Genomic DNA, 13,601 nt, shown 5'->3' on the forward strand with positions numbered 1-13,601 from the left:
TACGACTGGCTCCTTCTCCCACAAGGAATGTGCCAGCCCTGAAAGCTGTTGCTGGTCCTGACCTTCCCATAGTAGCCCATACACAGGAACAACAGTACTGGGGATCTGTGCTTTCCCACAAATGTCATGTGTCATGGTGCTCGGTCTCGGCAGAGCCTGTTTCCGAAAAGGCAAACGTCTGGCTATTCCTCCTACGAGGAAGGAGACAGCCCTGTAAGCTGTTGCTGGTGTTTACCTTCCCTTGGTGACCTACTCACAGGCACAACAGCACTGGGGATCTGTGCTTTCCCACAAATGTCATATCTCATGGTGCTCGTTCTCGGCAGAGCCTGTTTCCGAAAAGACATACGACCGGCTCCTTCTCCCACAAGGAATGTGCCAGCCCTGAAAGCGGTTGCTGGTCTTCACCTTCCCTTGGTAGCCCACACACAGGAATAACAGCACTAGGGATCTGTGCTTTCCCAGAGATGTCATATCTCATGGTGCTCGTCCTCGGCAGAGCCTGTTTCCGAAAAGGCAAACGTCTGGCTATTCCTGCTACGAGGAAGGAGACAGCCCTGAAAGCTGTTGCTGGTCTTCACCTTCCCGTGGTAGCCCACACACAGGAACAACAGCACTAGGGATAAGTGCTTTCCCAGAGATGTCATATCTCATGGTGCTCGTTCACGACAGAGCCTGTTTCCGAAAAGACATACGACTGGCTCCTTCTCCCACAAGGAATGTGCCAGCCCTGAAAGCTGTTGCTGGTCCTGACCTTCCCATAGTAGCCCATACACAGGAACAACAGTACTGGGGATCTGTGCTTTCCCACAAATGTCATGTGTCATGGTGCTCGGTCTCGGCAGAGCCTGTTTCCGAAAAGGCAAACGTCTGGCTATTCCTCCTACGAGGAAGGAGACAGCCCTGTAAGCTGTTGCTGGTGTTTACCTTCCCTTGGTAGCCCACACACAGGAACAACAGCACTAGGGATAAGTGCTTTCCCAGAGATGTCATATCTCATGGTGCTCGTCCTCGGCAGAGCCTGTTTCCGAAAAGGCAAACGTCTGGCTATTCATCCTACGAGGAAGGAGACAGCCCTGAAAGCTGTTGCTGGTCTTCACCTTCCCGTGGTAGCCCACACACAGGAACAACAGCACTAGGGATAAGTGCTTACCCAGAGATGTCATATCTCATGGTGCTCGTTCTCGGCAGAGCCTGTTTCCGAAAAGACATACGACCGGCTCCTTCTCCCACAAGGAATGTGCCAGCCCTGAAAGCGGTTGCTGGTCTTCACCTTCCCTTGGTAGCCCACACACAGGAATAACAGCACTAGGGATCTGTGCTTTCCCAGAGATGTCATATCTCATGGTGCTCGTCCTCGGCAGAGCCTGTTTCCGAAAAGGCAAACGTCTGGCTATTCCTCCTACGAGGAAGGAGACAGCCCTGAAAGCTGTTGCTGGTCTTCACCTTCCCGTGGTAGCCCACACACAGGAACAACAGCACTAGGGATAAGTGCTTTCCCAGAGATGTCATATCTCATGGTGCTCGTTCACGACAGAGCCTGTTTCCGAAAAGACATACGACTGGCTCCTTCTCCCACAAGGAATGTGCCAGCCCTGAAAGCTGTTGCTGGTCCTGACCTTCCCATAGTAGCCCATACACAGGAACAACAGTACTGGGGATCTGTGCTTTCCCACAAATGTCATGTGTCATGGTGCTCGGTCTCGGCAGAGCCTGTTTCCGAAAAGGCAAACGTCTGGCTATTCCTCCTACGAGGAAGGAGACAGCCCTGTAAGCTGTTGCTGGTGTTTACCTTCCCTTGGTGACCTACTCACAGGCACAACAGCACTGGGGATCTGTGCTTTCCCAGAGATGTCATATCTCATGGTGCTCGTTCTCGGCAGAGCCTGTTTCCGAAAAGACAAACGTCTGGCTATTCATCCTACGAGGAAGGAGACAGCCCTGAAAGCTGTTACTGGTCTTCACCTTCCCGTGGTAGCCCACACAGCGGAACAACAGCACTAGGGATAAGTGCTTTCCCAGAGATGTCATATCTCATGGTGCTTGGTCTCGGCAGAGCCTGTTTCTGAAAAGGCAAACGACTGGCTCCTTCTCCCACAAGGAATGTGCCAGCCCTGAAAGCTGTTGCTGGTGTTTACCTTCCCTTGGTAGCCCACACACAGGAATAACAGCACTAGGGATCTGTGCTTTCCCAGAGATGTCATATCTCATGGTGCTCGTTCTCGGCAGAGCCTGTTTCCGAAAAGGCAAACGTCTGGCTATTCCTCCTACGAGGAAGGAGACAGCCCTGAAAGCTGTTGCTGGTCTTCACCTTCCCGTGGTAGCCCACACACAGGAACAACAGCACTAGGGATAAGTGCTTTCCCAGAGATGTCATATCTCATGGTGCTTGTTCTCGGCAGAGCCTGTTTCCGAAAAAGCAAACGTCTGGCTATTCCTTTTACGAGGAATGTGCCAGCCCTGAAAGCTGTTGCTGGTCTTTACCTTCCCGTGGCGACATACTCACAATAGCAACAGCACTAGGGATAAGTGCTTTCCCAGAGATGTCATGTCTCATGGTGCTCGGTCTCGGCAGAGCCTGTTTCCGAAAAGGCAAACGACTGGCTCCTTCTCCCACAAGGAATGTGCCAGCCCTGAAAGCGGTTGCTGGTGTTCACCTTCCCTTGGTAGCCCACACACAGGAATAACAGCACTAGGGATCTGTGCTTTCCCAGAGATGTCATATCTCATGGTGCTCGTCCTCGGCAGAGCCTGTTTCCGAAAAGGCAAACGTCTGGCTATTCCTCCTACGAGGAAGGAGACAGCCCTGAAAGCTGTTGCTGGTCTTCACCTTCCCGTGGTAGCCCACACACAGGAACAACAGCACTAGGGATAAGTGCTTTCCCAGAGATGTCATATCTCATGGTGCTCGTCCTCGGCAGAGCCTGTTTCCGAAAAGGCAAACGTCTGGCTATTCATCCTACGAGGAAGGAGACAGCCCTGAAAGCTGTTGCTGGTCTTCACCTTCCCGTGGTAGCCCACACACAGGAACAACAGCACTAGGGATAAGTGCTTACCCAGAGATGTCATATCTCATGGTGCTCGTTCTCGGCAGAGCCTGTTTCCGAAAAGACATACGACCGGCTCCTTCTCCCACAAGGAATGTGCCAGCCCTGAAAGCGGTTGCTGGTCTTCACCTTCCCTTGGTAGCCCACACACAGGAATAACAGCACTAGGGATCTGTGCTTTCCCAGAGATGTCATATCTCATGGTGCTCGTCCTCGGCAGAGCCTGTTTCCGAAAAGGCAAACGTCTGGCTATTCCTCCTACGAGGAAGGAGACAGCCCTGAAAGCTGTTGCTGGTCTTCACCTTCCCGTGGTAGCCCACACACAGGAACAACAGCACTAGGGATAAGTGCTTTCCCAGAGATGTCATATCTCATGGTGCTCGTTCACGACAGAGCCTGTTTCCGAAAAGACATACGACTGGCTCCTTCTCCCACAAGGAATGTGCCAGCCCTGAAAGCTGTTGCTGGTCCTGACCTTCCCATAGTAGCCCATACACAGGAACAACAGTACTGGGGATCTGTGCTTTCCCACAAATGTCATGTGTCATGGTGCTCGGTCTCGGCAGAGCCTGTTTCCGAAAAGGCAAACGTCTGGCTATTCCTCCTACGAGGAAGGAGACAGCCCTGTAAGCTGTTGCTGGTGTTTACCTTCCCTTGGTGACCTACTCACAGGCACAACAGCACTGGGGATCTGTGCTTTCCCAGAGATGTCATATCTCATGGTGCTCGTTCTCGGCAGAGCCTGTTTCCGAAAAGACAAACGTCTGGCTATTCATCCTACGAGGAAGGAGACAGCCCTGAAAGCTGTTACTGGTCTTCACCTTCCCGTGGTAGCCCACACAGCGGAACAACAGCACTAGGGATAAGTGCTTTCCCAGAGATGTCATATCTCATGGTGCTTGGTCTCGGCAGAGCCTGTTTCTGAAAAGGCAAACGACTGGCTCCTTCTCCCACAAGGAATGTGCCAGCCCTGAAAGCTGTTGCTGGTGTTTACCTTCCCTTGGTAGCCCACACACAGGAATAACAGCACTAGGGATCTGTGCTTTCCGAGAGATGTCATATCTCATGGTGCTCGTTCTCGGCAGAGCCTGTTTCCGAAAAGGCAAACGTCTGGCTATTCCTCCTACGAGGAAGGAGACAGCCCTGAAAGCTGTTGCTGGTCTTCACCTTCCCGTGGTAGCCCACACACAGGAACAACAGCACTAGGGATAAGTGCTTTCCCAGAGATGTCATATCTCATGGTGCTTGTTCTCGGCAGAGCCTGTTTCCGAAAAAGCAAACGTCTGGCTATTCCTCCTACGAGGAAGGAGACAGCCCTGAAAGCTGTTGCTGGTCTTCACCTTCCCGTGGTAGCCCACACACAGGAACAACAGCACTAGGGATAAGTGCTTACCCAGAGATGTCATATCTCATGGTGCTCGTTCTCGGCTGAGCCTGTTTCCGAAAAGACATACGACCGGCTCCTTCTCCCACAAGGAATGTGCCAGCCCTGAAAGCGGTTGCTGGTCTTCACCTTCCCTTGGTAGCCCACACACAGGAATAACAGCACTAGGGATCTGTGCTTTCCCAGAGATGTCATATCTCATGGTGCTCGTCCTCGGCAGAGCCTGTTTTCGAAAAGGCAAACGTCTGGCTATTCCTCCTACGAGGAAGGAGACAGCCCTGAAAGCTGTTGCTGGTCTTCACCTTCCCGTGGTAGCCCACACACAGGAACAACAGCACTAGGGATAAGTGCTTTCCCAGAGATGTCATATCTCATGGTGCTCGTTCACGACAGAGCCTGTTTCCGAAAAGACATACGACTGGCTCCTTCTCCCACAAGGAATGTGCCAGCCCTGAAAGCTGTTGCTGGTCCTGACCTTCCCATAGTAGCCCATACACAGGAACAACAGTACTGGGGATCTGTGCTTTCCCACAAATGTCATGTGTCATGGTGCTCGGTCTCGGCAGAGCCTGTTTCCGAAAAGGCAAACGTCTGGCTATTCCTCCTACGAGGAAGGAGACAGCCCTGTAAGCTGTTGCTGGTGTTTACCTTCCCTTGGTGACCTACTCACAGGCACAACAGCACTGGGGATCTGTGCTTTCCCACAAATGTCATATCTCATGGTGCTCGTTCTCGGCAGAGCCTGTTTCCGAAAAGACATACGACCGGCTCCTTCTCCCACAAGGAATGTGCCAGCCCTGAAAGCGGTTGCTGGTCTTCACCTTCCCTTGGTAGCCCACACACAGGAATAACAGCACTAGGGATCTGTGCTTTCCCAGAGATGTCATATCTCATGGTGCTCGTCCTCGGCAGAGCCTGTTTCCGAAAAGGCAAACGTCTGGCTATTCCTGCTACGAGGAAGGAGACAGCCCTGAAAGCTGTTGCTGGTCTTCACCTTCCCGTGGTAGCCCACACACAGGAACAACAGCACTAGGGATAAGTGCTTTCCCAGAGATGTCATATCTCATGGTGCTCGTTCACGACAGAGCCTGTTTCCGAAAAGACATACGACTGGCTCCTTCTCCCACAAGGAATGTGCCAGCCCTGAAAGCTGTTGCTGGTCCTGACCTTCCCATAGTAGCCCATACACAGGAACAACAGTACTGGGGATCTGTGCTTTCCCACAAATGTCATGTGTCATGGTGCTCGGTCTCGGCAGAGCCTGTTTCCGAAAAGGCAAACGTCTGGCTATTCCTCCTACGAGGAAGGAGACAGCCCTGTAAGCTGTTGCTGGTGTTTACCTTCCCTTGGTAGCCCACACACAGGAACAACAGCACTAGGGATAAGTGCTTTCCCAGAGATGTCATATCTCATGGTGCTCGTCCTCGGCAGAGCCTGTTTCCGAAAAGGCAAACGTCTGGCTATTCATCCTACGAGGAAGGAGACAGCCCTGAAAGCTGTTGCTGGTCTTCACCTTCCCGTGGTAGCCCACACACAGGAACAACAGCACTAGGGATAAGTGCTTACCCAGAGATGTCATATCTCATGGTGCTCGTTCTCGGCAGAGCCTGTTTCCGAAAAGACATACGACCGGCTCCTTCTCCCACAAGGAATGTGCCAGCCCTGAAAGCGGTTGCTGGTCTTCACCTTCCCTTGGTAGCCCACACACAGGAATAACAGCACTAGGGATCTGTGCTTTCCCAGAGATGTCATATCTCATGGTGCTCGTCCTCGGCAGAGCCTGTTTCCGAAAAGGCAAACGTCTGGCTATTCCTCCTACGAGGAAGGAGACAGCCCTGAAAGCTGTTGCTGGTCTTCACCTTCCCGTGGTAGCCCACACACAGGAACAACAGCACTAGGGATAAGTGCTTTCCCAGAGATGTCATATCTCATGGTGCTCGTTCACGACAGAGCCTGTTTCCGAAAAGACATACGACTGGCTCCTTCTCCCACAAGGAATGTGCCAGCCCTGAAAGCTGTTGCTGGTCCTGACCTTCCCATAGTAGCCCATACACAGGAACAACAGTACTGGGGATCTGTGCTTTCCCACAAATGTCATGTGTCATGGTGCTCGGTCTCGGCAGAGCCTGTTTCCGAAAAGGCAAACGTCTGGCTATTCCTCCTACGAGGAAGGAGACAGCCCTGTAAGCTGTTGCTGGTGTTTACCTTCCCTTGGTGACCTACTCACAGGCACAACAGCACTGGGGATCTGTGCTTTCCCAGAGATGTCATATCTCATGGTGCTCGTTCTCGGCAGAGCCTGTTTCCGAAAAGACAAACGTCTGGCTATTCATCCTACGAGGAAGGAGACAGCCCTGAAAGCTGTTACTGGTCTTCACCTTCCCGTGGTAGCCCACACAGCGGAACAACAGCACTAGGGATAAGTGCTTTCCCAGAGATGTCATATCTCATGGTGCTTGGTCTCGGCAGAGCCTGTTTCTGAAAAGGCAAACGACTGGCTCCTTCTCCCACAAGGAATGTGCCAGCCCTGAAAGCTGTTGCTGGTGTTTACCTTCCCTTGGTAGCCCACACACAGGAATAACAGCACTAGGGATCTGTGCTTTCCCAGAGATGTCATATCTCATGGTGCTCGTTCTCGGCAGAGCCTGTTTCCGAAAAGGCAAACGTCTGGCTATTCCTCCTACGAGGAAGGAGACAGCCCTGAAAGCTGTTGCTGGTCTTCACCTTCCCGTGGTAGCCCACACACAGGAACAACAGCACTAGGGATAAGTGCTTTCCCAGAGATGTCATATCTCATGGTGCTTGTTCTCGGCAGAGCCTGTTTCCGAAAAAGCAAACGTCTGGCTATTCCTCCTACGAGGAAGGAGACAGCCCTGAAAGCTGTTGCTGGTCTTCACCTTCCCGTGGTAGCCCACACACAGGAACAACAGCACTAGGGATAAGTGCTTACCCAGAGATGTCATATCTCATGGTGCTCGTTCTCGGCTGAGCCTGTTTCCGAAAAGACATACGACCGGCTCCTTCTCCCACAAGGAATGTGCCAGCCCTGAAAGCGGTTGCTGGTCTTCACCTTCCCTTGGTAGCCCACACACAGGAATAACAGCACTAGGGATCTGTGCTTTCCCAGAGATGTCATATCTCACGGTGCTCGTCCTCGGCAGAGCCTGTTTTCGAAAAGGCAAACGTCTGGCTATTCCTCCTACGAGGAAGGAGACAGCCCTGAAAGCTGTTGCTGGTCTTCACCTTCCCGTGGTAGCCCACACACAGGAACAACAGCACTAGGGATAAGTGCTTTCCCAGAGATGTCATATCTCATGGTGCTCGTTCACGACAGAGCCTGTTTCCGAAAAGACATACGACTGGCTCCTTCTCCCACAAGGAATGTGCCAGCCCTGAAAGCTGTTGCTGGTCCTGACCTTCCCATAGTAGCCCATACACAGGAACAACAGTACTGGGGATCTGTGCTTTCCCACAAATGTCATGTGTCATGGTGCTCGGTCTCGGCAGAGCCTGTTTCCGAAAAGGCAAACGTCTGGCTATTCCTCCTACGAGGAAGGAGACAGCCCTGTAAGCTGTTGCTGGTGTTTACCTTCCCTTGGTGACCTACTCACAGGCACAACAGCACTGGGGATCTGTGCTTTCCCACAAATGTCATATCTCATGGTGCTCGTTCTCGGCAGAGCCTGTTTCCGAAAAGACATACGACCGGCTCCTTCTCCCACAAGGAATGTGCCAGCCCTGAAAGCGGTTGCTGGTCTTCACCTTCCCTTGGTAGCCCACACACAGGAATAACAGCACTAGGGATCTGTGCTTTCCCAGAGATGTCATATCTCATGGTGCTCGTCCTCGGCAGAGCCTGTTTCCGAAAAGGCAAACGTCTGGCTATTCCTGCTACGAGGAAGGAGACAGCCCTGAAAGCTGTTGCTGGTCTTCACCTTCCCGTGGTAGCCCACACACAGGAACAACAGCACTAGGGATAAGTGCTTTCCCAGAGATGTCATATCTCATGGTGCTCGTTCACGACAGAGCCTGTTTCCGAAAAGACATACGACTGGCTCCTTCTCCCACAAGGAATGTGCCAGCCCTGAAAGCTGTTGCTGGTCCTGACCTTCCCATAGTAGCCCATACACAGGAACAACAGTACTGGGGATCTGTGCTTTCCCACAAATGTCATGTGTCATGGTGCTCGGTCTCGGCAGAGCCTGTTTCCGAAAAGGCAAACGTCTGGCTATTCCTCCTACGAGGAAGGAGACAGCCCTGTAAGCTGTTGCTGGTGTTTACCTTCCCTTGGTGACCTACTCACAGGCACAACAGCACTGGGGATCTGTGCTTTCCCAGAGATGTCATATCTCATGGTGCTCGTTCTCGGCAGAGCCTGTTTCCGAAAAGACAAACGTCTGGCTATTCATCCTACGAGGAAGGAGACAGCCCTGAAAGCTGTTACTGGTCTTCACCTTCCCGTGGTAGCCCACACAGCGGAACAACAGCACTAGGGATAAGTGCTTTCCCAGAGATGTCATATCTCATGGTGCTTGGTCTCGGCAGAGCCTGTTTCTGAAAAGGCAAACGACTGGCTCCTTCTCCCACAAGGAATGTGCCAGCCCTGAAAGCTGTTGCTGGTGTTTACCTTCCCTTGGTAGCCCACACACAGGAATAACAGCACTAGGGATCTGTGCTTTCCCAGAGATGTCATATCTCATGGTGCTCGTTCTCGGCAGAGCCTGTTTCCGAAAAGGCAAACGTCTGGCTATTCCTCCTACGAGGAAGGAGACAGCCCTGAAAGCTGTTGCTGGTCTTCACCTTCCCGTGGTAGCCCACACACAGGAACAACAGCACTAGGGATAAGTGCTTTCCCAGAGATGTCATATCTCATGGTGCTTGTTCTCGGCAGAGCCTGTTTCCGAAAAAGCAAACGTCTGGCTATTCCTCCTACGAGGAAGGAGACAGCCCTGAAAGCTGTTGCTGGTCTTCACCTTCCCGTGGTAGCCCACACACAGGAACAACAGCACTAGGGATAAGTGCTTACCCAGAGATGTCATATCTCATGGTGCTCGTTCTCGGCTGAGCCTGTTTCCGAAAAGACATACGACCGGCTCCTTCTCCCACAAGGAATGTGCCAGCCCTGAAAGCGGTTGCTGGTCTTCACCTTCCCTTGGTAGCCCACACACAGGAATAACAGCACTAGGGATCTGTGCTTTCCCAGAGATGTCATATCTCACGGTGCTCGTCCTCGGCAGAGCCTGTTTTCGAAAAGGCAAACGTCTGGCTATTCCTCCTACGAGGAAGGAGACAGCCCTGAAAGCTGTTGCTGGTCTTCACCTTCCCGTGGTAGCCCACACACAGGAACAACAGCACTAGGGATAAGTGCTTTCCCAGAGATGTCATATCTCATGGTGCTCGTTCACGACAGAGCCTGTTTCCGAAAAGACATACGACTGGCTCCTTCTCCCACAAGGAATGTGCCAGCCCTGAAAGCTGTTGCTGGTCCTGACCTTCCCATAGTAGCCCATACACAGGAACAACAGTACTGGGGATCTGTGCTTTCCCACAAATGTCATGTGTCATGGTGCTCGGTCTCGGCAGAGCCTGTTTCCGAAAAGGCAAACGTCTGGCTATTCCTCCTACGAGGAAGGAGACAGCCCTGTAAGCTGTTGCTGGTGTTTACCTTCCCTTGGTGACCTACTCACAGGCACAACAGCACTGGGGATCTGTGCTTTCCCACAAATGTCATATCTCATGGTGCTCGTTCTCGGCAGAGCCTGTTTCCGAAAAGACATACGACCGGCTCCTTCTCCCACAAGGAATGTGCCAGCCCTGAAAGCGGTTGCTGGTCTTCACCTTCCCTTGGTAGCACACACACAGGAATAACAGCACTAGGGATCTGTGCTTTCCCAGAGATGTCATATCTCATGGTGCTCGTCCTCGGCAGAGCCTGTTTCCGAAAAGGCAAACGTCTGGCTATTCCTGCTACGAGGAAGGAGACAGCCCTGAAAGCTGTTGCTGGTCTTCACCTTCCCGTGGTAGCCCACACACAGGAACAACAGCACTAGGGATAAGTGCTTTCCCAGAGATGTCATATCTCATGGTGCTCGTTCACGACAGAGCCTGTTTCCGAAAAGACATACGACTGGCTCCTTCTCCCACAAGGAATGTGCCAGCCCTGAAAGCTGTTGCTGGTCCTGACCTTCCCATAGTAGCCCATACACAGGAACAACAGTACTGGGGATCTGTGCTTTCCCACAAATGTCATTTGTCATGTTGCTCGGTCTCGGCAGAACCTGTTTCCGAAAAGGCAAACGGATGGCTCCTTCTCCCACAAGGAATGTGCCAGCCCTGAAAGCTGTTGCTGGTCTTCACCTTCCCTTGGCATCCTACTCACAGGCACAACAGCACTGGGGATCTGTGCTTTCCCAGAGATGTCATATCTCATGGTGCTCGTTCTCGGCAGAGCCTGTTTCCGAAAAGACATACGACCGGCTCCTTCTCCCACAAGGAATGTGCCAGCCCTGAAAGCGGTTGCTGGTCTTCACCTTCCCTTGGTAGCCCACACACAGGAATAACAGCACTAGGGATCTGTGCTTTCCCAGAGATGTCATATCTCATGGTGCTCGTCCTCGGCAGAGCCTGTTTCCGAAAAGGCAAACGTCTGGCTATTCCTCCTACGAGGAAGGAGACAGCCCTGAAAGCTGTTGCTGGTCTTCACCTTCCCGTGGTAGCCCACACACAGGAACAACAGCACTAGGGATAAGTGCTTTCCCAGAGATGTCATATCTCATGGTGCTCGTCCTCGGCAGAGCCTGTTTCCGAAAAGGCAAACGTCTGGCTATTCCTCCTACGAGGAAGGAGACAGCCCTGAAAGCTGTTGCTGGTCTTCACCTTCCCGTGGTAGCCCACACACAGGAACAACAGCACTAGGGATAAGTGCTTACCCAGAGATGTCATATCTCATGGTGCTCGTTCTCGGCAGAGCCTGTTTCCGAAAAGACATACGACCGGCTCCTTCTCCCACAAGGAATGTGCCAGCCCTGAAAGCTGTTGCTGGTCCTGACCTTCCCATAGTAGCCCATACACAGGAACAACAGTACTGGGGATCTGTGCTTTCCCACAAATGTCATGTGTCATGGTGCTCGGTCTCGGCAGAGCCTGTTTCCGAAAAGGCAAACGTCTGGCTATTCCTCCTACGAGGAAGGAGACAGCCCTGTAAGCTGTTGCTGGTGTTTACCTTCCCTTGGTGACCTACTCACAGGCACAACAGCACTGGGGATCTGTGCTTTCCCAGAGATGTCATATCTCATGGTGCTCGTTCTCGGCAGAGCCTGTTTCCGAAAAGGCAAACGTCTGGCTATTCCTCCTACGAGGAAGGAGACAGCCCTGAAAGCTGTTGCTGGTCTTCACCTTCCCGTGGTAGCCCACACACAGGAACAACAGCACTAGGGATAAGTGCTTTCCCAGAGATGTCATATCTCATGGTGCTCGTTCACGACAGAGCCTGTTTCCGAAAAGACATACGACTGGCTCCTTCTCCCACAAGGAATGTGCCAGCCCTGAAAGCTGTTGCTGGTCCTGACCTTCCCATAGTAGCCCATACACAGGAACAACAGTACTGGGGATCTGTGCTTTCCCACAAATGTCATGTGTCATGGTGCTCGGTCTCGGCAGAGCCTGTTTCCGAAAAGGCAAACGTCTGGCTATTCCTCCTACGAGGAAGGAGACAGCCCTGTAAGCTGTTGCTGGTGTTTACCTTCCCTTGGTGACCTACTCACAGGCACAACAGCACTGGGGATCTGTGCTTTCCCAGAGATGTCATATCTCATGGTGCTCGTTCTCGGCAGAGCCTGTTTCCGAAAAGGCAAACGTCTGGCTATTCCTCCTACGAGGAAGGAGACAGCCCTGAAAGCTGTTGCTGGTCTTCACCTTCCCGTGGTAGCCCACACACAGGAATAACAGCACTAGGGATCTGTGCTTTCCCAGAGATGTCATATCTCATGGTGCTCGTCCTCGGCAGAGCCTGTTTCCGAAAAGGCAAACGTCTGGCTATTCCTGCTACGAGGAAGGAGACAGCCATGAAAGCTGTTGCTGGTCTTCACCTTCCCGTGGTAGCCCACACACAGGAACAACAGCACTAGGGATAAGTGCTTTCCCAGAGATGTCATATCTCATGGTGCTCGTCCTCGGCAGAGCCTGTTTCCGAAAAGGCAAACGTCTGGCTATTCCTCCTACGAGGAAGGAGACAGCCCTGAAAGCTGTTGCTGGTCTTCACCTTCCCGTGGTAGCGCACACACAGGAACAACAGCACTAGGGATAAGTGCTTTCCCAGAGATGTCATATCTCATGGTGCTCGTCCTCGGCAGAGCCTGTTTCCGAAAAGGCAAACGTCTGGCTATTCCTGCTACGAGGAATGTGCAAGCCCTGAAAGCTGTTGCTGGTCTTCACCTTCCCGTGGTAGCCCACACACAGGAATAACAGCACTAGGGATCTGTGCTTTCCCAGAGATGTCATATCTCATGGTGCTCGTCCTCGGCAGAGCCTGTTTCCGAAAAGACATACGACCGGCTCCTTCTCCCACAAGGAATGTGCCAGCCCTGAAAGCGGTTGCTGGTCTTCACCTTCCCTTGGTAGCCCACACACAGGAATAACAGCACTAGGGATCTGTGCTTTCCCAGAGATGTCATATCTCATGGTGCTCGTCCTCGGCAGAGCCTGTTTCCGAAAAGGCAAACGTCTGGCTATTCCTCCTACGAGGAAGGAGACAGCCAAGAAAGCTGTTGCTGGTGTTCACCTTCCCGTGGTAGCCCACACACAGGAACAACAGCACTAGGGATAAGTGCTTACCCAGAGATGTCATATCTCATGGTGCTCGTTCACGACAGAGCCTGTTTCCGAAAAGACATACGACTGGCTCCTTCTCCCACAAGGAATGTGCCAGCCCTGAAAGCTGTTGCTGGTCCTGACCTTCCCATAGTAGCCCATACACAGGAACAACAGTACTGGGGATCTGTGCTTTCCCACAAATGTCATGTGTCATGGTGCTCGGTCTCGGCAGAGCCTGTTTCCGAAAAGGCAAACGTCTGGCTATTCCTCCTACGAGGAAGGAGACAGCCCTGTAAGCTGTTACTGGTCTTCACCTTCCCGTGGTGACCTACTCACAGGCACAACAACACTGGGGATCT

Source organism: Buteo buteo, chromosome 18 (genome assembly GCF_964188355.1).
Source record: "Buteo buteo chromosome 18, bButBut1.hap1.1, whole genome shotgun sequence".
Lineage (NCBI taxonomy): Eukaryota > Metazoa > Chordata > Aves > Accipitriformes > Accipitridae > Buteo > Buteo buteo.